Consider the following 24,899-nt stretch of genomic DNA (forward strand, 5'->3'; position numbering starts at 1 on the left):
TAAATCTGAGGGTGCAGGACAAAAACCAAGTTCAGATTCGTCTTCAGCAGCTCGAAAACTAAAATGAACACCTTATTTCATGCAAAGAAAAATTCACTGTCAACCACTGCTATTTTCAAGCAATTTTGGCCAATCCTTCAGTTCGGTTTCGCAATATTATTTGGAACATTTGTAAATCTGAAGTTTCAAACTTTCTACGGGTTGAAAGGGTGATTTTCCTTTTCTGTATACGAGTGAAAACTAATTTGGGTCATTCCACAGAAAACGTACATTTTGGGTGAGAGATTTTAAAGAAATGCTCAATAAGAAATTTGAAATGGATAGGGTGAGAGAAAGAAGGGGTAAATATTCCACTTTTTGGTCATTTTGAACTGATAGTCATTTTATTACTTTTGCTAAGCTGTATTAACTGACACAGAGAAAGCAAATATTCTCTCAGCATGTGTAGGAAATATCACTGAGGGAAAAAAGGGAAAACATTTGCGGAATGTTTGCCTTTTACCTCTCAGAGCTGCGAGTTATAAACTATTTTCAACAAGAGTACTCTGCTGTTTGCTGCCGTGCGATTGTGTTTTGTTAAATTTTGAAACAAGTCGTAGCAGGTTTCAAGGGTTGTGTGGTCCATATACACGTAGGGGTGTCCATCCTTCCAAAGAGCCAATGGCGCGTCTCCCCCAAATCACCGTCATGCGTCCCCCTAAAAAAATCATGTAAGACACCCCATAAAGTATTTTATTACGACAGCGTGTCTACTGAAAGTAACGTTTTTCAAGCTTTACTAAACACTATATTTTATATACCCTTCCCCCCTAAACAGGGGTGCCCATCCCTCCAAGATCGTCGATGCATTACCCCCTAAAATAGTTTGGATCAATACGTAATTATTAATTTATATTGAATACAATAGCCTGTTAACTGTACATACTTTTTTAATTGTTCAGATTTTCGTAATAACGGAAATCTAGCAATCTCAAATGTCATTTAGTGAAATATGTGAATATGCATTTAAGCAGTATTTGTAGGTGGAGAATATTTTAAAAACCTAATAAAATTTACGTATTTAACACAAATTGTTACACAACTTAGGATAGAAAGTTTAATCTGGACAACCCAAATAACCTGCACGACATATTTACAGAGCTCTAGCTAGAAATTCCTAAGACCGGGATGAGAATATAATAAATGGTACCTCCTTCAAGGAAATCGTTCATTCTGCTTGGGGTAACTAAAATTATATAATTATTTTAATAATCCATAACAATGATTTGATTTGATTTTAAAATCTTGGGTGCGTCAGCACTTAGGCTATTTTGCACCCGTCACATTATACGGGGTCCAGCCCCTTATCTTTACAAAGAACAACTCTAACGTTGCATAAGTAAAATCTTAAAAACTTAAAATGTTCTGACTTTCGTTAAAAGCTGAGGCTGTAAAGAGGCACTCAGCACATACAAGGACAAAAAACAGGACAACACACACAAAATAATACTGGACAGAGTGCCAGTCGCCAGAGCCTCGCTCGTCTGCAAAACGCAGTCCAGGGTGTACTAACGTGGAAGTGAGGTTGACAGTTGGGCGTACTACGTGGAAAATCACCCCTTACACCCCTCCATAACAATGATTACATGGGTTTATCTTAAGTGATAATCTCACTTTTAGGTACAACTATTAGGTACACACCGGGAATCAATCATACAATAATACATCATCAAACTGATGCACAAGTTTTAAATTAAGCAGTATACCAACACTAAACATTGTATATTAAGAAATGATATTAATCAATATTAAAAATACCGTTTACGCCTTGAAATACATGCTTTAGTATAATTCTTCACCATCACCTAATCAAAATGTCACGCACGCATTTTTGTAATGCATTATTGGGAGCGAAGCGAGCAAGATCATTTTTACATTCATTTCTTTGCAGACTTGCAACAATATTTATTTCATGGGGGTGTCAATAATTTCATAGGATCCCGTGATATTTATTCTTTTCCAGTTTCTCTTTTCGCACGTTCGGTTCCGAAAACGTGTGAATACCAAATGTTCGAACCCTCCCCAACCCCACTCTATCAATAACTTGACCATCTAAGATTTTAACATTTAAATCAAAAGCTTCATATCCCCTCCCCTCCAAATTTAATATTCAATCCTCCCACTAAAATTTTGGACTTTCTGTTGATGTTGAAAAGCTGATATTATCTCCTCCGACATATTAATTCTTAGTACCCACACCAGATTTTCCGCAACAGGCTCAGATGTAATAGTAACACACAGGAGTTGGATATCCCCCAAAAATTTAATACTCAGTCCCCCCTAATTAATATTCCCGCCATAATCTAAGACGAAATACCTACATTCAAAAGTTGGATATCCCCCCCAAACGTTTAATCCTCAACCCCAAACAGAATCCACGTGTCAATTTAAGGCCAGTTAAGAAAGAGTTGGATATTGCCCTCCCCCTCCCCCCGATAAGCCTATTACCCCTTACGATTTCCTTGACAGTCTACAAAATGTTATTTACATAGCAGTAATGGTTAGTTTATAATGTAATTCAACTTGTCTAATGCTGCATTGTTCACGTCAAATTTCTTCTTCTAATTGATTAAATATGGTGCACTTAAAGTGCAATCGTTTTCACAGTTAATTTAGAAAAAATAATAAATGCTGAATTTTACAATGTTCTAAGGAAAAAAAAGATTTTGATAGAGCAGTCTGCGACATAATCCCCCCTTGTGGGCATCTCTGTATACCACGTTTGTGTGTGTGTATATATATATAGGGTGATTGGTAATTCGACCTATTCCTGGAAAGGGGTAATACTAGAGCACATTTGCAACAAATTTGACCCTATGCACCGGGGGTCGAAAATCAATGTGTTTCGAGTTAATGCAGTTTGTAGATTTTCGTGAAATATTCCGACTTGCGACCAAAAAACTAATAATTGTGAAAAAACTACTACACCCTGGACACTTAATCGACACGTTGCTAACAGCTGACGAATGAGTGACTACTGGGGAAGAAATTCATGCCCATAATTCCCATACTCACAGAAAGAAACAGTCATTGGTGCACACGTCATGAAGAAATTTGGAAATTATCGTTTAAATCGATGAGGATTACTCAAAAAATTGGTAACACACTTCGCGTAAAAATTACGGAAAAAACTTCCTCGTTTCATAAGCTCTCCAAAAATAAACAAATATTGTCAACTGGCACAAGGGTTGGGGGAAAAATCTGAATTAAAAGCGGAGAAGGCGCGTTGTAGACCTCTTTGTAAAGTGAAAAGAAGTTGTCGGTTGTGAGAAATAAAGGGACGAAAATGAGTGAAATAATAATGTTATTTACCATTCTCATGATTCCAGGTTGTCAGAATTAACTGTTACAAAAACTACAAATAATGTTAAAATTGCCTCCCCCGGTTAAGTATGCAAGCACGCAGTCTGCGGCGTACTTCAGACACAATCACTCGCGTTGACACTCTGTCTCATGTCTCAACTCTCTCTCTCTCTCTCTCTCTCTCTCTCTCAACTCTTCTTGGGAATCCACTGGTGTACTGTAGACTGACTCTTACATGTGACCCCAAATGCAAAAGTCGCATATCGTAAAATCCGGACTCCTCGCCGGCCAAGGTTTCGGACCGCCTCGACCAATCCATTGCATGGGATAATTGTCGTCCAGCCACTGTCGCACACCCCGGAAATAGTGGGATGGGCAGCCATCATGTTGGTAAATCGTACCCCATCTTGTGGCGAGCGGCACATCCAGCAGCGTCGTCAATTCTTCCCTTAGGAAGTGTTCGTAGGTAATGCCGTTTAGGTTTTGTGGCAAAAAAGAATGGCCCGATCACATGATTGTGAATGATTCCCATTTAGTGAGAATTTTCTATGGTGAGCCTTTTCTTTAGATTTTCTTGGATTATGACCCTTAGGTGCCCAAAAATGCGCATTATGAAAATTCGTAATACCATCGCGGTTGAATTTGGATTCGTCCGTCCACAGAATTCTTGTCAGGTGATGGGGGTCTTCAGTGTTGGTATGTAGTAAATATCGACACAAATCCATCCTTCTGACAGGATCTCCCTCCTCAATAGCATGCGACTTTTGCATTTCGGGTCACATGTAAGAGTTAGTCTACAGTACACCAGTGGATTCCCAAGAAGAGTTGAGAGAGAGAGAGAGAGAGAGAGAGAGAGAGAGAGTTGAGACATGAGACAGAGTGTCAACGCGAGTGACTGTGTCTGAAGTACGCCGCAGGCTGCGTGCTTGCATACTTAACCGGGGGAGGCAATTTTAACAGGATTTGCAGTTTTTGTAACAGTTAATTCTGACAACCTGGAATCATGAGAATGGTAAATAACATTATTATTTCACTCATTTTCGTCCCTTTATTTCTCACAACCGACAACTTCTTTTCACTTTACAAAGAGGTCTACAACGCGCCTTCTCCGCTTTTAATTCAGATTTTTCCCCCAACCCGTGTGCCAGTTGACAATATTTGTTTATTTTTAGAGAGCTTATGAAACGAGGAAGTTTTTTCCGTAATTTTTACGCGAAGTGTGTTACCAATTTTTTGAGTAATCCTCATCGATTCAAACGATAATTTCCAAATTTCTTCATGACGTGTGCACCAATGACTGTTTCTTTCTGTGAGTATGGAAATTATGAGCATGAATTTTTTCCCCAGTAGTCACTCATTCGTCAGCTGTTAGCAACGTGTCGATTAAGTGTCCAGGGTGTAGTAGTTTTTTTTTCACAATTATTAGTTTTTTGGTCGCAAGTCGGAATATTTCACGAAAATCTACAAACTGCAATAACTCGAAACCCATTGGTTTTCGACCCCCGGTGCATAGGGTCAAATTTGTTGAAAAGGTGCTCTAGTATTACCCCTTTCCAGGAATAGGTCGAATTACCAATCACCCTGTATACACACACACATACACACACACCCACACACCCCCCCACACACACACACACACACACCCACACCCCCCGCCACACACACACACACCCACACACACACATATATAACACAGGTCTACAAAAAATATTTTTTTTAGTTGCCAAGAATTTTTGAACGATTTTAAGAGCTGTAGATGATGACATGCAATACGACTTAGACTATAAAAATGTTTCTCTAGTCCATCAATTGCATAGAATATCTTTTTTAAATGTTAATTGTATTTTTTTATTGTTTCATTTTGGTTTTATTTCTATTGTTGCGGGGAATAAAACATGCATTCTTTACGAAGAGGCTGCGTAAATTATCCTGCTACATTTGTGGTGAATTATCTCTTCACAAACAAAGAAAACACTTTCTAGAGAAAGCATATCTTGCATAGTTTGGAATGCAGGTTGAATACCAAGATGAGTCTTGAAAGACCTGTAGCCTATTGAATATTTATGAGAGCGAAAAAATGGAGAAAGGAAAACCTGGCGTACCTATGGTGTGGAGGAAGACGAAGAACAACCACCACGACTGTTATTTCTGTATTGTGAATATGAAGATCTTCAATCGTCACAAGAAACATATTTGGGAATATTCTGATTTGGAATTAGTGCGACGACCTGTATATCATTGTGAAGACTACTAGTGTTTGTCACATTTCCTGATCTCCCATTGTCAGATGTTGAAGAAGCGCAGGACTTGGCATGCAATACAGATGGCCATGGTAGTAATGGGAGTGAATAAGAAGGAAGCATTTCAACATTTCGAAAGTTCGCGCAAGAAGAACTGAATGACCTCATACAAGACCTTAGTCTGTCAAAGCAAGCGCCAGAATTTCTAGCATCCAGGTTATAAGAAAAGAACTGTCTAAATAAGCTAAAATAACATTTTGCCACACACGAGAGGTGCCCCTGCACTATGGCCTCTTAATGCTAAGCCTTGTCTACTTAGAGGAAGTGAAATGTCCTTGCCACACGCCCTTTCATTTTAGGCACCCAATTCGCGCTTGTGTGGCAGACTGTTTCTGGGGTCTTCAACGTGATTGTTCTGGTACCCTACATACAAGAAAATCTCCAAAATGATGTTTTTCTCTTCATTAAGCATTATTTCATGCCTTTTTGTGTATTTAAGAGGACAGCCATTTCTCAAAGACTAGAGCCAATACAAAAAAACTGATGTCATATTGGAAATCACAACCACAAAGTTACCCTAAAATGACTCAAATTTCATGGGCAATAAAAAGTGTGTTTTCCAGTGTAATGTATGTGTATGTGTGTAATTCTTGATCTCACGTTGACAAAGTCGCGTATAAGGACCTAGAGGGTGATTCAAAAGTCCTTTAACACCCCTTATAGAAAGTAAACATACAATTGGTTATGATAGAAACAGGTTTGGCTTAAGGAGAACCACATTGGTGTGCTCCAAGCGGAAGTCCGCCATATTGAATTCAACTCAAATTTTTATATGGGAAGGGAGGGGGGAGATATGTATATATGACAATGTTTTCTCACATCTGGAAAATGATGCATTTGTTACATGCATGCAGTCATAACTTTTTCCCGATTAAAGATAGGTTGAAGAAACCTACATAACTGCATTTCTCGTGAAATTCTAGACTGATTGCCATGCGGGAAACCCACAGTGGGCGATCCAAGGTCGGAATTTTTCCGGTTTCGTACCCGCAGATAGCGGCCCTAGGGCCCATGCAGCCTCAAATCATATCGTACACCCCCCCACCACCGGGGGTGGTAAAGGCAGTCGCAGCGTGGTTGTGATCACATCACGTCCAAGATGTCCGACATCGAGAATATGTGGGGTCCTACCCCCCACATACTCTAAATGTGGCTTCATGGCTAGGTGCTATATGCACAGGGAACTTTACATTTACTGTATATATTGTATTCGTTTCTGTACCCGAGTAACTACGTTTATTTTTTACATAGGCATATACGAACCCTCTACTATGTCAACGGCTGAGGGCCCCCTAAAGGCGCACATGTCTCTGCCCCTCCCCCACTCCGCACTGTAGATCCGGCACGGATTCAGACATTTGAACGTTCATACAGGGATGCCCACAGGGAGGATTATGTAGCGGACAGCGCCATCAAAATATTTTCTTTTCTTAGAACAATGTAAAATTCAACATTTATTATTTTTTAAAAAAAAACTGTGAAAACGATTGCACTTTAGGTGCACCATATTTAATCAATTAGAAAAAGAAAATAAAGTATTTAGAGGCAGGAGTCCACAGGTCGCCTCTTTGCGGGGGGGGGGGGGGTGAAGTTGTGATGGATATTTGACGTGAACAGTGCAGCATTAGAGAAGTTGAATTACATTATCAACTAACCATTACTGCTACGTACATACCATTTTTTTAGACTGTCAAGGAGGCCTCCCCCATGGCGCAGTGGTAGCGTCATTGCCTTGTAATCAAGGGGTCCCGGGTTCGATACCCGGTGGAGGCACAAGTGGTTCGGATCCCACTTTAAACTGTAGGTCCAGTCCCGATTAGCCTTACTGTGCATAAAGTGGACTTAAAACACAACTCAACATAGACTGTCAAGGATATTTCTTAGCTCAAATTTCTTACTACTTTCAGGTGAGAACCAAAAGTCAAACATTCCACGATGTTTTCATAAATGTGTCTATTTACGATTTAACAGTTTACGAAACTTATGAGTTAAAATTATTGTCAGAGTTCTGTATTATAATATTACAATTGAAAGTTTTTTTTTAATTAATAAAGTATTTTGAGCCCCAGAACTATTTCGTTGATTTCGGAAAAAAATTATACCCTATTTTAAAAGTCCATTGTTTCTCGTCATTAAAACCTTAAATATGATCATGTTATTTATTGAAGGAAATTAGAAAATAGGAGAATCAGAATAGAAACATGGGGGAAGGGGGTGAACAGGGTGAAAAATAGGGGGACGCCAAGAAATTTACTTCGCCCGGGTAAAAATTTTATCTTGATCCGCTCCTGTATAACACGGTGTTCAGTGTCACAATGTACAGGCTTGCGCACAAAAATATGAGGCTATGTCGTCAGATGTAAAATGTTCTCAAGCAGCCGTTCTCACTTCTGTTGTGTTTCGAATACTTAAGTAACGAAATATATATTCCTGATATTACAACGACCCTAACATTTTAACTATGTTTGCCTAACCTAACCTTACCGTGGGGCTATCCGTAAATGGTTCGTGGTGCTATGCGTGCATGGTTCGTGGGGCTGCATGTGCATCGTGTATCTTGAAAGCATCAATAATGACTTATTGTATTATATAAATTGGTATGAAAATTGTATCTTGACTTGCTACATTTACTGGTCAAATTATCTTTTTTATTTAATCCTTAAGATATTCTAATTTCTCTCTCTCTTCTTGTCTAAAGAAAAAAACAGTTTTGCGCACAGACTTTTAAGCTATCAAAGTGACAAAATCTGTGCACAAAACAGAGCAGTGAGATTTATGCGCAATTCTGGATCTAAAGTGTGCGCAATTCGGTTGCGGCGATTACAATTACATTGTTTGTTTTTCGAATTGTTGTTTTAAGTCCACATTATGCAAAGATAGGCTAATTTGGACTGGCCCTACATCTCAAAGAGCGATCCGTAACACTGTTCAATGTGCATCTACCGGGTTTCGAACCTGGGACCATTTGATTACAAAGTCACAATGTTATCACTATGAATTACAATTGCATTCTACAACATGATATACGGTATTATTGATTGTTATATAGGTCATTATCTCGTTCTACATAATAGTTAGCTTTTAAATGAAATGACTATTAAAAATAAATCAAAATTTGTACGATTTCCATATACAAACTTACGAATATATTTTTTACATCCGATTTAAACTAATTATGAAAACAAATACAGGGTGTTTCTGAAGTTCGTTTCCAACGCGTAGGAGGTGATTCTACAAGTGAAAATAAACTCAGAAGTTCATGTGACGAAATGCCGAAAACGGCACCCATTCGGATTTATTGAAGTGGTAAAAAGTGCGAAAATTGTTTTCAAGGAAATAGTGGCACAACGGCTTACCATATGACCGCGGCGAAGGGCGTTCTACAAAGAAATGCGGCATGCTCTATTCAAAAAAGCACATGGCAGATGTGTGAAGTTGATGCGCAAGGGATTCCCCAAAGGAAGCGGATGGGTCTGTTGAAGTCATGGGGGTAGGGAAGGGTCTTATAGAGTGATTAGCATGGGCGACCCGGGCGATGAAATGTGGGCGATGTTTTTGGTCGCGATGTCGTGTTATCGATATTTGTGCGAACGCACATGCAGAAAGGCCGACGCGTGACCTTGACTTTGGCGTTTCCCGCTAGGGGCGCTAACACAGTAGTTTTCTTCCGGCAGTAAAGCACCGGTCGCTGCCATTCGTGCTTCACTAACTGCGATATCAGCATCACCGCGCATCAGGTTACCATCACACGTTTGCGGTTGAATACGTACGATTGGAAGGACGTGGACTTGGCGAATTGGGCAAACCTCGCAATAGAAACTGCTAGGTGTTATCGATAGGCACGGCCCATTGTGTACAGTACATTAGTGTTCGTAGTCTACGAGTTGGCAGATATCCAGCAATAGAGATGGCTGCATACACCGCAGAGGAGCTGGCAGATATGCATCTCATTTATGGCGAGACAGGAAGTAATAGCCATGCAGCACAGCATTAGTATTGGGAACGTTTTCCAAATAGGAGGCTGCCGTCGCACACCTTCTTTCAAAGAGTGCATACTCGACTTAGGGAAACATGATCAGTGCTACCACCACGTCGAGAAATTGGGAGATCAGGAAGTGTGTGCATAGATCAGTTTGTGGATGCGATGTTAAATGCAAATGGACAATTTACTTTCCCTTGGTAGACAAGGTTTAGCATAGTGCGGGGCAAAAATAGCAACAAGCGGGGGCAACTGCATCCCTAATCGCCGCCACTGAATAACATAAATTATGACCTTCCATCTGCCACAAGACAAAGCGCGAAGAGTACAGCAACTGAGTCATCTTTAAAATCCCTTCTGCCGCACTAACCCTAAGAACGAACTGTAAAATTTCTTCGTGAACATTGGGCATCTTCCTAACAGTTTTTGGAAAAGCTTGAAATGGTACGTTTACTAGACATGTTACGTGGAACCATAGGCGTAGCTAGAACGTTATATTTGGGTGTGCACAAAGGAAAAAAATGAGGTCTTGTACCTTTTTAATAGCATATTTTGCAACACAATCACTTGGCTCTTTAACTGCACTGATGTTTGTAAAGGAATATAAATTCACTAAATGACAGTGTTGGAAATTTCTGAATATATGTAGTAGAAAAAAATCAAATTGCATAGAAATTACACACACACAAAATGTTCATAAATGTTACAAACAAATACATCAAAATACAAGTCATCTATAACAAGAGACGTCTGTCAAAAGGTTCCATGTTCTTAAACTCATCAATAACTTCATTTACATAAATAGACTAAGCTTTTTCCTGTTCCACAAATAGCAAGAGCAGGGCTTCCAATCTATCCTGCTTCTGAGTTGCTCTTAATTTAGTTTTAACTTGGGAAAGTTTGGAGAAAGCTCTCTCACACGTGCAGCTTGTGACAGGTATAGAAGAAAGGCGGTGCAGTACATAGTAGAATGCAGTAAATATCTTCTTTCGCCAATGACATCAAAAAATCGAAAAACTGCAGACACTCGTTTCATCAGCGATAGTGTTGCTCACGGGACGGGACATGTCCCGTCTCGTCTCGTTTTCGAGACGAGACACGAGACGGGACAAGCCTTTTGAAATTCGAGACGGGACGAGACGGAATGCCTTTCTCGTCTCGTTTTCAAGACGAGACACGAGACGGGACGGGACGGCTTTTGAAAAGTCTCGTCTCGTCTCGAATGTCTCGAAAAAATAAAAGCAAAATATTTAATCAGTTGCAAATACTTGTTTGCTTGGAAAAAGGTATTTCAATTAGAAACGTTGATAAGCGCGTGTTAAGTCAAAAGAAGACTATTCTAGAGAGAGGAATGAATGAATGAATACCTAAACTTATTTTCTATACTCTTTCGAAACACAGGGTTACTCCCCATTTTTATTTTTCAATTCATTCCAGGTTAATAATTTTATGTTACGATAGTACTCCAGATACTAATACAATTCTAAATAACATCAAGTAAAAGGGCAGGTAGAGAAGGTGGAAGGAGGGGCCAAAAGATCGTGGAGTATCTGAGTCCGAGATTTATTTGTAAACATAGTCTCAGCTCTATAGGTTGGAAAGATAAACGGACCGACGGATAGGGTTTATTATTATTATTTAATTTTTACATCAAAGGGTGTACAGAAGTGAATGTTATTAGGAAGTAGGAAAAACATTGTGGGAAACATTGCAGTACAAATTGATAAGGAGTTGTTGGGAAAGTTATTAAGGAGTCCAAGATATAAGCAAGACTAAGAGAAGGAGATAATTAGGAACAAATAATCTTGCATTATCCCACTCCGAACAGCTGAGAGCTAAAGAGGAGGAGAAAATATGGGAAATATGGAAAGAAGTAATTTGGTGATTTTAGTGTTTACAGGGAACCACGACAAGATTTTACCACGTGATTATTTGCACGGGTTGCGAAATTTTTAGAATGTTATGGAAATTTCGGAAATGTCTTTGTTGAGAAAATTCTTGTTGTTTCCCTCAGGCATTCTACAGGTGGTTGGATTCGATTTTTTTACGTCCGTTTGAAGATTATTTCCAATGCTTTTTTTAATTTATTTTTTCATATTTAAAGAGAATACTATTCCTTGGATTGTAATAACGAAATACTGAGCCTAATATAGAATAGATTTCAAATGAATGGAAGTGCACTAAGTTCTGTATAATCGTCGTAGAAGGAAACGTTGTTCTATGGGGACTCCCCGATGGTACAGTGGTAGCGTCGTCACCTTGTAATCAATAGGTGCCGGGTTCGATACCCGGTGAAGGAACATAGTGATTTGAATCCCACTTTAAAGTGTGGGTCCAGCCCCGATTAGCCTTTCTGTAAATCAGATGAAGGAATGTTGTAGCTGTTCTTTTTATTCTGTGAATTTAGCCTTCAAGTTTATGAGCAAAATACATATAGTATCTACTGTCTACATTTTCAATCGTTACTAAACAAATTTCACAAAGTAGTTTTATCAAACTTCAGAGGGAAGCTGACACCAATGTCAGGGTGGCGGAAGCCTGTTTCGGCCAGGGTGTATCCGAGACTATTTTTCGCCGTTCCTCACTGACAGAGGTTTCGCTTTGAACAATGGACACCGTTGCTTCAGGGGGTAAACACCAAACATAGGGGCGAGGTTGACCTGCAGTAGCAGGTAAGTGCCATAAATCCAGGCCTAAAGTAGGAATGAATGTTGATGCAAGGGAGGGGCAATAAAAATTCTGTAATTTGCTTAGCTTGCTGACAGGAAGTTTTGCAGGAAAAGCTGAAAACGCAAACGGCAGACTTTGAATGAAAGAGGGACAGTGAACACAAGTGCTTTGTATTATTCGCCGACACACAAGCTTCCATTTCGAAGGTGAGGCTATCAGCAGCGAAGTTATTAGAGGGTTGGAAGCAATGACGACGCCAGAGGAGGCAGGGGGACGCCCCATGTCAGACACTTCGCCAGCCCCTCCCCTCTCGGACCCTCCAACTGAAGTTAATTAAATATCGAATAATAAGAGAGTTCATTTATAAGAGTATGACGATTTTCACCTTTTCCAAGTGGTGTATTCTGCATATCACTTTCCTGCTTATAATACCAACTTGATTAACAAATATTAATTTGTTTAGTATATATATAGCTATGTGTATGTGACTTTCGTTCAAGATTCGAGCGCCGACCTGGGCATAGGTGATTTCTCATTCATGTATGTCCTGTAATAGCCGAGATTAACCTAAGTTTTAACCAGTCTTAAGAAATGGGAAAAAGTGTTGAATGTGGAAGGTTTTAAAACATCACGAATATTTTCAGGACCACAAGACATCATCTGTAGTACGGGCAAATTATTCTAATCGTGGTCGTTAGTGACAACGCTAATTATTAAAAGACATTCAAATTTGATTCAAGATTTGGTTGGTTGGTTGATTTGATGTTTTAAGTCCACTTTATGTACAGAAAAGCCAATCGGGATTGGACTAATAGTTTAAAGTGCCTCCACTGGGTATCGAACCCAGGACCAAAGGTGATCGAAGAAAACCCGACACTACATGTCAGTTGTTGTGGATTCATCGCGGTTTCTTACTATTCACGGACTTGAATTTCGAGATGATGAGTCTGAGGAAACCGTAACAAAGGGAATTTCTTCGATACTCTTGAAGTTAATGAGGGGATATTATTTGGAAATGTATTGAACGTGAACCTTAAAATGCAAATTACACTTAATATTCGATTCAAAACATATCGCGGGCAGGTAAAAGAATGCTTATTAGGATTTGCCACTCTTCAATCATTGGATGCAGGTTCGTTCTTTCTCGTACATATCAAAATCGAAGAAACACTTCCCACGAACTCCATAGGTGCCTGTAATTGGGTAGCACAGACATACGTTGGAGTGGTAGAGTAAGAGTAAGTATTGCCAGGGTCAGAATATTTCTTGAATTATGAGATAACTGTAACCTTTGTCTGATTTTTTTATCCTGTGATAACATTTCCTTGAAAAGTGAAACACAAATTTTGCCCAAAACTCTTCAGCATTACGAAGATGGTTGTCCTTAAAATCTTTGAAAAGGCTTGCTCGAAACAGGGTGCTGGATGCAAACTGCCTCATTTGTCTGTTCTTGCCATTGAGAAGAAATGTCAAGTCCTGGACGTACAAAGGTGGGCAATGTGTTCTCCAAAGCACATAGAGCAGAATTCTCCTACAGGAGAATTGCACTTCACTAAGTGCCTCACATTGTTTCTAATACTTAAGAAGATTCATTTCTTCCAACGTCACGTTTATTTTGCAAGAAAATTAAACTCTTCGAGCATTTTTCGTCATTTATATTATTATCTTATAACTAAAATATTTATATCAGTAGTTTCATCTCAAGAAAGACGATGAATTATAAAATTATGAATGTCTTCCAATACTGAAATAGGCCACTAGAGACAACGCAACTTATCAATAAAAAAGAATTAATGTCTTTATTAAAACGAATCATGTGGAGTTAAACTCTTAATCAAGAAGTAAATTTAGGCAGTAAACGTCCACTCTAAATAAAAGACAAACACAAAACACCATACATGAATATAATAATAATAATAATTATTATTATTATTATTATAATTATTATTATAAGTATTATTATATATGTATATATATGTGTAGTGTTTTCGGGCGTTTTAATGTGACTGCCCCCTTACAATATTTTGTTGCCCGCCTTCCGCCCCCCCAGTCACATTTCCCTGGCGCCGTCACTGGTTGGAAGTAAATTTATTAGGTCGAGGAAAGTAACATTAGCTGTTGACAGTGTTGCACCAAAGGACGTGATGTGTGCTACTGTTTGTATAAATTATAGAAAATTTAAGCAAAAAATTATAATTGTTGAGACTTGAGAAGTGTTTCCTTCATTTGATCGTAGGAAGAGGTTTTCTGAGACAGAGTGGGATTATTTTACACATACATGAGAAAGGGTGGTTGTTTAAAGATAGAGACGTATTTTGCACATTTTTTAAAAGTTCAGATAAAACTAGAATTTAGCCTTACTCTTATGAAAAGAAATAACGCAGTACAGGGAAAGAATAACTCTTCACATTTCTCGCACCTGGTGGGATGCAACCCACATGCAAAAGAGTATTGCAGGAAGTCTATGAACGAGGATGAAGAGGGATATGTGAAATTTGACTTAGCTGCGGGTGTATTAGTGGGTTCTAATATTCTTAAGGTTGATATTGGGTTTTAAGTCAACTTGATTCACAAATAGGCTAAATCGCGAACCGACCTACAGTTTAAAGTGCGATCCGATCCACTTTGTGCCTCCATTGGGTATCGAACGAGGGGACCCTTGATTACAAGACCTCGACTTTATTACTACGTAATCGGGGAGGCACCCAATTTACACAAATATGTTGATTCCAATAACACGTTACATGTATAATCTGATAATGATGCACTTTTGGTGCATCTAAACATATTTTTTTTCAACTATAGCATGTCTAAAAGAATCATTGAAGTTGGGATTTTTATAACTTCAGGAGGCACGGCTCTGTAAATGTGAGATATAAAATATATGCAGGTTTGCCTTCCATACGTGGTGGTTTTGTCACGTTTCTTCGCTTCGTACAACATACACTTTTGCAGGAACGGCTTCTTGCATCCTCCTGGGGCCTTGCTCTAGCTAAACAAAAATATATTTCTTTAGCATAATCGAGAGTTATTTTTTATGCCGAACAAGGATTTTATTGCGATCATACGGCTTTGAATGACAGTATCAATGAAGATTTATGTCCACTACTACTTATAATAATGAGAATAAAATATTAATCAGGAATTTTATTTTTCAAGTGGACTTAACATCCTTTTTTGTTATTTAGAAAATATTCAATTCATCACCTTTTTTGACATTAAACGTCTTGCCAGAACAGTTGTTTTTATGCAAATTTAGGCGATCTTAACTACACGTAAGCTAATATTCGTGCTGTTATATTACTATTCTTCTACAATCTTTGTAAGATTTCATGTAATAACAATAATAGAATTGATTAATTTACATATTCAAGTGAATAGACCTATGAATTATATTAATGTATTAATTTAAACATTTGCTTAATTGTTGTCGTTAATGTTATTATTATCATTTTTTCTGAAACACTTGGCTCGGACACCCTCCCCCGACATGTATTTCTAGATGCGTGCCTGCCGAAGGATAAATTAGATCAAGCGGTGGTGGTATCTGACTTAGAGGCTAAAGGGAAAACAAAGAAGTATGTGCGTCATAAGCTGAGCATAAGAAACAGCACAATATCACAAAGAAACACTTTTTGAAACTTATGTCATAGAAGATGTTTAACAATATTAAAAACAATTGTAACGCTATTGCATGGGGTTTCTAGTAACTAAGAACTTACTACTAACTCTTCAACTAAAAAGGCATTGTTTCGTATCATGACATATGTTTATTATCTTAGACCTACACTATAGAACCTAAGTACTGATTGCTAGCTTCATGGCCATATCCTGATTATAGCTAATAGGCAAGTTCTAAGTGGAAAGACCACTTAGTAAAAATGGGTCTTACCCTCTAAGATAGCAGCGGCGTCAGGCAGGGCGGCCTCTCGTCGTCACCCAAGTTGGCAGGACACAGCCCCAGAACCTCGTTTTGCAAGAAGTATATATTCACAATACGACCTTGTCTTCGTCCTCAACCCAGCTCTTAGTGCTCCCAACCTTGTGGCTATTTTCGTAATCTGTCCATTTGGCCTTGCTGGCCCTGACGGAGGTTTTCTTGTGGTTAGGATGCCTTGAGGCCTGTCGTCAGGGCCAAGGTCTTGGCCTTGTTTATTTTTACTAAACCACCTCAACTTCCTGTTGGTCGCCTTTACGGTAACCTTGCCCTTGACTAAGAAGAAGGGGGGAGGAAGGGCCTTGTCTTTATCACACGCGTCAAGGATGAGACAAGTGTATGTGACGTAAGTCCTTACTTCCTGCTTGAGTTCTGTTTTCTTTTTTTCACTTCCTTAGAGGCAACGCCCTTTTATGCAGCACAATGAGCTAGCTGTACGTTACATAACGCCCCTCCTTATCTTAGATGGCCCCCATCTAAGCTAAGTATTGACATGCCCTGTATATAATGTATGTGGCAGTCAAAGCTAAAATTAAAATTGAGAATATATTTATATTTGGATATCATGGATATGGCCTTTGAAGTACTAGCTACATTTGATATAATTACAATAATATATTGGCCTTTTGTCTGGCTAGTAATGTCCTTTAGATAGGTATCACTTTTCACTTCACTTATGGTAGTTCTTGCGCGAAGGTCTCTTGGATGCAGTGCGCAGGTCATAGTTGATGTTCTCAGCCGAAGGGGAGAATGTGGTGCTCCGTAGTTGAGTCCATCAAGTTGAAGATTCTTGTAGAGTCAAGGAAGTCCTCTCAGGGATGACTTGTCCCGGGCCCTGGTCATCTTGGAGAATAAAGATGCCCATACTCTGAAACTTATGTGTCATTAGTAAAGTGAAGTTTATTCCAGAATACTTTCATAAATGGGACATTTCGGTGCTTCATAAGATGGAGCTCTCATGGTATTTGTTTTCATGCCCACCGGAACAGAGGTAGGTTTCAATGGTTTCGATTTTCTGCAATGGACCTTGTATAGGATCCATGCTATGATAAGGAAGACTATACCAGTCATAATGCTCAACCAGGCATGAGTAGGGACTAGTGATATTGGGTCTCCATTCAAGTGTTGTATCTGATGACTGACCATGGTGCATGCAGGTTTGTCAATTAATTTGGTTGTACATTCATAGTTAGTGATGTTTGTGGATTGATAATTTATCCAGTGGATAGGAATAAAATTAGAGATTTGGGCCTTTTACTGATTGGGTAAAATGCAAGGAAATTGTGCTTGATAACACCTAGAAAAGACACAGAGTGTACATTGACAACCCAGTTGTACAACTAATGTGCCATAGGGAGAGTTCCTCTTGAAGCTAAATAAGATGCTTTCACATTTCACGCTGATCTCTTCATCCATTGGTGAGAGTACTAAATAAGTGGAAACATTTAGTAATACTGGTAGATTAACCATCGAATCAGTGTGACAGTGTAGGGGACAGTTTCGTACGACAGAAGGTACATTCTCGCTAATAATTGATCTAACACATTGGTGTTCTGTAGTAACTACATTCCTAATCGGAGAGATGAAGCATAACGTGTCTGTGGTTAAAATACATAAATGTTCGAAATAGGTTTGATAGATTTCATTGAAAATAACTGTATCCTTTACTATTTGCACTTGACATATTTGATCGTTATGCTGGAAGGGCAGGGGTTTTAGATCAAATATCCTAATTCTGGAACGTCGTTGGATTAGCGGTATTTTCAATGCAATGAGAGCATATGTGGGCCCAATAGTGCATTCGAGTATAGGTGTGTTGTAATACTGTCCGAGGTTATCAGAAGGTATGGCTAGAGTATAGTTATAATTCCGTAATTTACTGGTGAGAGCTTGAATATGTTGTAACAGAATGTGAAATGGTAACAGAGCAGGATGAATCTTCCTATTCTGACAAGCGGAAATTAACATAGTTAGCATTTGGGGATGAATGTTTAGTGCAAGCTCCTTAATATCTATCCAGTCACCGGCAGGGAATTGCCGTATTCTGGTTTGGATTCTGTTGATATCTGGATCTTTCAGGAAAAGTGAGCGAATGTGAGTTTTGGAAGCTAAGAAATAACTCCACCCTTGTAATGCGGGATCAGTAGCAATCGTGGTATTTCCTAAAGAAAATGGTAAATTTTCCCAATCAACAATCTCAGTAAAGGCTGCATTGTACTGTAAACGATACAGCAGAGGAACAGAAGTTGTATATAAGATAGGGGGATCTATTTCTGTCATATAGATTCCCGGGGTGACAAAGGTTTTCATTGATAAGCCATTAATTGGTATAATTGAATGTACTAAGATTGTCAGCACGGCTAGTCATGCTGTCATGCTCATGTGTATCGGGTTATGCGCTGGTGTGAACGTACGTGGTAGAGGTCGTGGTGTTTTGGGGGGTTTGGGTGTCAGTTGCACCTTGTCATTATGAAATAGTACACTTGTACAAGCAGTTGGGGCTTTCTGATTAGGTTTGTGTTGGCAACAACTTTCCTTATATCTCTTGATTATCCAAATTAAAAACACAAGAACTAATATTAAAATCATTATAACTATTGAGTAATCAATGATTGTATGGAATACTTCCTGTGAGGGTTCCAGTGCTTCTGAGGGTTGGACTTGTTTTAAAGCAATTAACTGTGTGGACAATAAGCGATATTTGTATATCAACCATGCTGTGATTAGAGTGAGTGCTACATTCCAAATTAGACTAAACGAAATTTTGGAAAGGTTTCCCTTATAGATGTCGGTGTCTAAATCGTCTAAATCGTCAATTAATTCATTATTTTCCTCAGGCGGTTCTGTTTGAGTTGTTATCTTTAGAAATGGTATTTTTGTGGGCCACTTTGCATCTAGGCAGTCGTTGAAATGGTTAAACTCGGCTGCCTTACTACCAGAAAATAATACATCTATTTTCATCGTCGGTATTTTGCCCCACGAGGCTGGCAGAATATGATAACTATGCAGCTCGTCGCTCGTTTCACTAGAGCAGGGGAAAGTTCTAGGAATATGAGTTTCGTCTGTAATTGACAATGAGCAATTACATGGCAGAGTGACTTCCAAAGCTCCGGGTTCAGTTTTGTGAGTGTCGATTATGATGTCATTGCCGTTGCATTCTCCTTTAATCTTGGACGGTGGGTTGGTGATTACGTAATGATCCTGCGATACTTCCGTCACGATTACGTTACTTCCTTCGTAACATTGATACATGCAATGGCCAGCTAACTCACTAATAGTCGCTCCTTGGCGGATCTTTTGTGCACAAGAAGAACCTAAAGTGGCATCGTGACCGAATCGAGGTAAGTAACACATTGGCGAATTGTGTGGGTCGCAGGTGGCCAAAAAGGTCCCTGACAGGAGTCGAACCGAAGTTGGATTTGTTGCCGAGTATAATGGCGGATGGATAATGTTGCAAGTGCTATTTAGCCAACGAAATGGAACCGTAAGAAATTCTTCTAGGATAGGGTTTTCACCTATTTTCGTGATCGGAATTTTTAATGTGACTACTACTTGTTTAGGTGAAAACAAGCAATGAGCTAATGGCACTGTATAGTATTTCATTAGATTAGTAGTAGGTATAGCTAACTGATATCCCTTTACTGCTAAGGTGAATTTTAGTTGTTTCAGGTCTCGTTTTAATGTTTGAGGTCTGATTAGATATAACGGAATTTTGTTTGCGAAACATGACGTTCTTAATTCTCGTATCTCGGAATTAATCATAGAGCTTAACAAGAGCTGATGCAATAATAGAGATCTTAAAGCCATTATATTCAAGTTTTGAGTCGTCCTATTGGTGATTTTGGCCAATTCTGTCAATTTATTTCCAAAACTAGTTTTTAGTAAATTTACTTGAGTTTCAACAGTAATCAGCGTGTCGTTTGTCTGTTGAATTAAATTACGAATTTGCGTTTTTAATAAGTGTACTTTCTGATGTTCATTTTTGAGACTAGACGTGACCTTATGTATTTCAGCGTTAAGAGTGTGTTCATTCACCAAAAGTTCATGGAATTGGTTCTCACTCAAAATACCGCAGCACCAGTTAGCAAAGTTTCCAATGAAATTTAGTCCAAGTCCACGTTTAGCCCTGGAATACTCCTCAGGAGGTGGAGGAAATTCAACATATGTATTATTCAAATGAACACTAAATAAGTGTTGAAATTCACTTACCATTTTGTCCAAGGAATGAAATATTTCTATCTCGTGGTTTGTTTCCACGTAATTTACCTTATCCTTTTTAGCGAAGTTCATCATAGAATAGTCAACAATATCTTGGTCGGGTAGAGACTCCATGTAGGTAAGGGGGACGCTTCCTTCATAGAGGATGACCTTGGGTAGTTGGCGCCAGTAAGCTCCAGGCATGAGCCTAATGGTTGGGATGGTCCAAACATCATCCAAAAATAAAATTAGGTATACCAAAAGCATCTTGAATATCTGAAACTAGAGATAGCATAAGTGCCCATACTATACACTTATATATCTCCCCTGGGAATTATTGCTTCGACCCGAAGCAATTAAAACACGTAACATAAGTTGTGACCTAGACAATAGCCAGACATTGTAGGGTTGAAGGAAAGCATGTTGAAAATGCTATGGGTTGTAAATGAACGTTAAATGACACTCGGTTGCAAAACTAAACAACAATAACTAATAGTATTATTAATAATAATAAGAATAATAATAATAATACTCAGAAGAATATAGGATAATATTGTTACGAGACATTACAACAGTGGCAAAGATTGAACACCTACAGTAATAACTTTGCCAATAATAATAACAATATAATAATAAAAAAAAAATAATAAAAATAATAATGAGAAAAAAATATATATAGGTAGATATAATATGAGTACTTCAGCAAGGTCGAATAAGACCGCGAACATAACTAGCTATACAAATACTCATATGTATATACACAATAAATGAACTACGGTTCGTATAAGCCTACCCTAGCTTCAAGGTAGACAGGCCAGTAATGCAATGACCCATTTGTAGTATCCAGGCAGGTATGAAGAGTCCATAGATCTCCTGCCACCTGAACAATGGACCCAATGTAATTCCGTAGCTCTATAGCTCTCTCTTCGAGCCAGGTTGTCCGTGACTCGGAAGTCACCAGTCTACGTAGACCCTCACGTAGGAATGTAATAATGTCATGGACAACATAAAGAAAAGCCGCAGAGTCCCGTGGTAGGACTGCGGGCAGGATATCAATGCCCTCATCTACGTGCACATTTTCCACTGTTACAAAGGCCTGTACGAAATCGATATGCATAAAGGTAAAAATTAATAATTCGATTTCCTCATCATGGCCTATTGGCATAAAAGCATCTTGAATATCCATCATGGTTGGTGAATACAAATGTAAAGGTAAATTGGGAACTTCTGGAAGTATGCCCCGGGCAAATTCATCGTCATTCTCAAGAATTGATATATTATCCATGGAGTCATCCGAGATGGACATGTCATCAGGAAAAGCATGAACAAGGACAGTCGAAAGGCTAGAAATAGAATCTTGACTGTTCTCGTCAATGTGAATGGGAACGGTATCAGAACTCATGTTAGTAAGCATATAAATCCAAAGTTTGGAAGGAAACGTTGAACTCACAATCAAAATGGAATTCCAAGTGATAGAGCTGGTAACATCTAAAAATGAACGTTTGAATACATAATAGGGAATCCTCAAGAAAGGCGTTCTTTCTCTCAACTGTAACTGCGCAAGCGTTGACAAACTTTACAAATAACAATAGCTCCGAAAAAACTACTTGCTCACACACGGAGTCTCTAATATTTCCAACACTTGGAATTTCGAAAATTTCTGTGCCCAATCGAAATAACCAATGGTCAACATTAATTGCCATATTGCATCATTAAGACCAAGTTAAATTAAAACGTGATAAAACTTGTGTACCCCCTAAAAGAAATGTTGTTTATCTACAGGTAAGAATATAATATAGAGATAGGCCTACTAACGTAGACGACGCTTTCTTTGTTGACGCAAAAAACTATTACATATCTATAATCTGTGTTAAAATTGCCTTTCACATTTTAACTTCATGAATGGTTAAGGAAGTTCCGAGAGCAGTAGTTACTCCAAGGGGGAACGTTCTTTTGGCGCCTCTGTAGCTAAGAGGGTATCCAACTGTTGCAAAAGTTGCAATACTTCCGTGTTACTTTTATCGCCGATGCTAATCGGAAAATTCCTATAAATACCAGCTTTCATATGAATGCGTATAAAATTACGGGCAATTTCAGTGCAATCCGTGAAAAATTTGTCGGCCGACTGAGTTTTAAATAACACTGAAAGATATTTGTTAATTGTTTCTACTTTAACTGGTTCAAGAACTCTCGATGGAGAAACGTTTAGCTGCGAAGCTATTCCTTGAATGATGGATTGAAATTCGGGCCCAGCAGGAGTAATTACTAATTCCAATCCTTCTATTACGATTTTTCCCAGGTAACCGTTAGACATAGATAAATATATATTAAAAGAGTTAAAATAATAGTAACAATAATGGGTAGATAGAAAGAAAAAAAATGCTAAAACAGCGTAAGCGCGATGATTAGCCAACTGGCGTGCTTTCGTGTCTTATGAAGGCGAAGCGTATATACGCGTAGCGTAAGGCACAAAAATAGAACTGTTTTCCTACCTTCCTAAGAAAGTCTTTTAATTATGGCAACTGAAAAAAAAAACATTTATTTTTGTGACTATAATGCATATGGCATGTTATAGTAGATATGTATATCTGTAATTTGGGCTACTATAACCGAATAAAACAAGTTTAAGAAACAATCGTGTGCCATTTTATTCTGGAAGTTTATTAAGAGAATTAGATAGGGAAGTCGACTTGTTTAGGTTTTTCTTGTAGAGATAAGGTAAGAAGCAGACCGCAACTCGGTTGATAGATAACACGCGGAGCCTGGGATAAGAGCCTATCGCCACGGCACGAGGAAGTTGTCAGGAAGCGAGTTGCATGCATATGTTGTTTGTCTAGACAGTTGAGATCGCTCATTCCTTCTTTCTTCCCTGTGTGGCGATAGCCATAGAAATATCCACTATAAACAGAGGAGGAAAAATAATTGAAAACCAGATACTGCTGGTGTTTCTCCTAAGCGAAATAACAAATATATATATATTGCCCTTGAAATGAATTTCTCCTGAATGCGATGAAAAGTAGCAACTACTTGCCTGGTAATCAGAAGAACCATGTTCGAAACTAAACCCTTTTTATATAATATATGCGTCTACTATATTTAAATACGTTTTTAATCGGCGTCCCGATTAACCTTGGTGCATATAATAACTTGCTTTACTGTGAAAGACCTGATCGTGGCCAGTATTGCTTTAAGCGAGAAATGTTCACACGTAGTGTTTTCTTTCCCTTCACTCGTTCCACATCATAAACATTCTTTCCTCTGACATTTGTAATTGAAAATGGACCATCATATTTACGTCGTAACTTGTCGGAAAGTCCTTTTTGTTTTGCAGGCATGTAAACCATAACAAGGTCACCTACAACAAATGATGGTTCTTGACGGTTATTGTCGTACCGATGTTTTGAGTTCTGGTGCCGTTTACTGTGCAGTTCTTTAGCTATATCACGAATGGTTCGTGCATGTTTCCGAAAATGTTCAGAGAATGAGTCTACAGGATTTGAATTCAATCCTATTTCTAATGGAAAATTTGGTTTACGACCATACATGATTTCGTAGGGAGATAAACCTGATAATCCTTCCAAGGGACTACAGTTGTAAGCATATACTGCAAGATTCAGATAAGACGCCCAGTCTTTCTGATGTTTAGCGGTATATTTACTGAGCATATTAGCAATGCTCCTATTTACGCGTTCTGCTTTTCCATTACACTGAGGGTGATAGCCGCTGGTATTCAGATGTTTTATTTTAAGTTCGTTCAAGATATTTTCTACCAAGGCAGCTTGGTAAACAGAACCACGGTCCGTAAGAATAGTGGACACTGGACCATATACTGTAAAAATTTTCTGGACAAAGAAGGTAGCGATTTTCTTTGCAGATAAGCTTCTGAGAGGTTGAGCAACCACCCAAGATGAGAGTGAATCTACAGCAAACAAAATATACTTGTAACCGTTGGATGGCGTTATTGGTCCGAATACATCTGAACTCCAAGATTCACAAATATTTCCCATCGGAAGAGGGTGAAGATAACCCTGTTTCATTCCTGATGGTGCGTTTTTCTCTTGACATATCTGGCACGAGCGTACGTAATGTATTACGTCATTTCGCGATGTTCTCCAGTAATATCTTTCATTTACCTTCTGCAAACATTTAGTTTGACCTAAGTGTCCTCCGGTGTACGGTGAGTCATGCACCTCTGTTAGCACATCATGTATCATGTTATCGGGAATTACCAGAAGCTTTCTGCATGTATTGCGCTTATATAGCACTCCGTTATCTAGTTCGTAATAACGAACAGAAAGACGGGATGGGTCGCCTTCTATTAATTCTATTAGTGCCTTGACTTCTGGATCCTGCATCTGGCGATTTCGTATCATGGTAGCGCGGTCAGTTGACCCAAGATCATCCTGTTGATCTATAGTCTCGACAATATTCCCATGATCAATGAAATCACGTTCCTCGTCTGTTAAAGGAGCTG

Source organism: Lepisma saccharinum, chromosome 4 (genome assembly GCF_977018435.1).
Source record: "Lepisma saccharinum chromosome 4, izLepSacc3.1, whole genome shotgun sequence".
NCBI lineage: Eukaryota > Metazoa > Arthropoda > Insecta > Zygentoma > Lepismatidae > Lepisma > Lepisma saccharinum.